Below are 2,500 nucleotides of genomic sequence, written 5' to 3'. Positions count from 1 at the left end.
AGAAATAGATGGATAGATAGAAAATGTAGGTGGATAGATAGGTAGATGATGAATAGATAGATGAATATGAAAATCATTAAATAGATAGATAATAGATAGACAGATAGCTAGGTAGATGATAAATAGATGAATATATAAATTGGTAGATAGATAGATGGTAGATAGATAGAAAGATACTAAGTCAAAGAAGATTGATATATAGATGTATGAGAGACGCAAAAGATAAATAGACGAATAGATAGATAGACAATGGATAAATAGATATATAAGCAGAAGGACAAAGAAGTATATAGATAAATATAAAACAAATTGATTACATGAAATACACTCAGCATTAAAAGGAGCAAGATTCGTACGCAGACAAAAAACGAAAAAAAAATATGATCCGGCCTTAAAGTATTGGTGTAAGTTCGGAGAAAAGAAACACGATTAAAAACAAAGATAGAAAAGAGGGAGAAAAACAAACAGACAAACAAAAATAAATATTGATGAAAAAAATGTTTAGGAAAAGGAAAAATAATAGGTTTGCGTTCAAGTTTATTGAGCAAAAAGCGTTTGTTTATATATAAACACACACGCACACACACACACACAAACACACAAATATATGTATAATACCAGCTGAACAAAGATACAATTACTGAACGTGAACAAAAGGACTTTCAATGAACAGAGATTCGTCCTTTCTTTATTCTTTTTAGCATTCAAAACTATCTTTTTATTTTATTTTTATTTTTTCTTTCTTAGTCAACAATAAATCCATACAAGCAACACATCTACTTCATGAGAAAAATAATAACGAAATAATAAAAATAATAATATTGATGCTGCTTTTATTGGCAGCAATGAGTATATCAAACATCAGGAACAATGGGAATGAGAAGGGTTATAATAATGAAGAGTGATGTTGACGATAATGATAATGATAGTAGGAATAATGATGATGATGATAATGACAACTATGATAATAATAATAATAATAATGATAATAATAATAATAATAATAATAATAATAATAATAATAATAATAATAATAATAATAATAATAATAATAATAATAATAATAATAATAATGAAAATAATAATAACAATAATAATAATGATAATAATAATAATAATAATAATGATAATAATAATAATAATAATGATAATAATAATAATAATAATTATAATAATAATGATAATAATGATGATGATGAATAATAATAATAATAATATATGATAATGATAATACTAATAATAAATGATAATAATAATAATAACAAGTGAAAATGATGATAATAATAATAATAATAATAATAATAAAAATAAAAAATGAATATGATAATAATAATAACAAATGATAATAATAATAATAATAATAATGATGATAATGATAATGATAATAATAATAGTAATAGATAATAGTAATAATAATAATGATAATGATAATAATCAATAATAATAACAAAATTCATAATGAAAATAAGAACAATAACGATAATGATGATAAAGATAATAATAATAATGATTTAAACAATAATAACATTAGTGAAGCCAATAAATAAGATAGTAACAATAATAATGATAATGATAATAATGATCACAATATCAAAAATAATAATAATGATTATCATTATTATTATTGTATCAATAATGATAATGGTAATAGTAATAATAATGATAATAATGATAATAATAGTAATAATAATAGTGATAATACTGATGGTAATATTAATGATAGTAGTAATAACAACTATAATAAAAATAATAATAGATAATAGAAATTATAATGATAGAAATAATAAAAAGTAACTGTAATAATGATAATACTAATAATAATGATACGAAGAAAATGAATGATAATGATGACAATATTGATAATAACAATAGCAATGATAATGGGAATAATGATAATAATAATAATAATACAAAGATAATAATAATAATGATAATGATAATGATAAAAATAACAATTATTACAATGGCAATGATGATATTAATAATGAGAAAGATATAGGAATAATAGTAATAATAGTAATAATAAAAATAATAATAAAATTAATAATAATAATAATAATAAAATTAATAATAATAATAGTAATAATAATAATAATAATAATAATAATAATAATAATAATAATAATAATAATAATAATAATAATAATAATAATAATAATAATAATAATGATGATGATGATAATAATAACAATAATAATAATAATAATAATAATAATAATAATAATAATAATAATAATAATAATAATAATAATAATAATAATAATAATAATTTATCATCACCAACCCCTTCTTACGAGAATAAACAAAGTAGCAATAATACCGAAAATGATAATGATGATGATAATAGTAATAATAATAATAATAATAATAATAATAATGATAATAATAATAATAATAATAATAATAATAATAATAATAATAATAATAATAATAATAATAATAATAATAAAATAATGATGATAATAATAATAATGATAATCAACATCATCATAATCATCAT

The 2,500-nt window shown here is 17.7% G+C and overlaps 1 protein-coding gene across 2 annotated transcripts in view; it reads right to left on the bottom strand.

Annotated features, from left to right (window-relative positions):
- Positions 1–524: 524 nt before the first annotated feature.
- The window catches only part of LOC113826386 (lysoplasmalogenase TMEM86B), a 9,389-nt gene continuing 7,413 nt past the window's right edge, over positions 525–2,500 (bottom strand). For both annotated transcript variants that reach the window (XM_070113597.1, XM_070113598.1), the window contains exon 4: positions 525–2,500. This exon is cut by the window's right edge and continues 402 nt beyond it. The gene's annotated coding sequence lies outside the window, so the exon portion shown is untranslated.

The sequence above is a fragment of the Penaeus vannamei genome, chromosome 34 (assembly GCF_042767895.1).
Source record: "Penaeus vannamei isolate JL-2024 chromosome 34, ASM4276789v1, whole genome shotgun sequence".
Taxonomy (NCBI): Eukaryota; Metazoa; Arthropoda; class Malacostraca; order Decapoda; family Penaeidae; genus Penaeus; species Penaeus vannamei.
The sequence above is the reverse complement of the archived record's forward strand: the minus strand, read 5'-3'. Positions and strand labels throughout refer to the sequence as shown.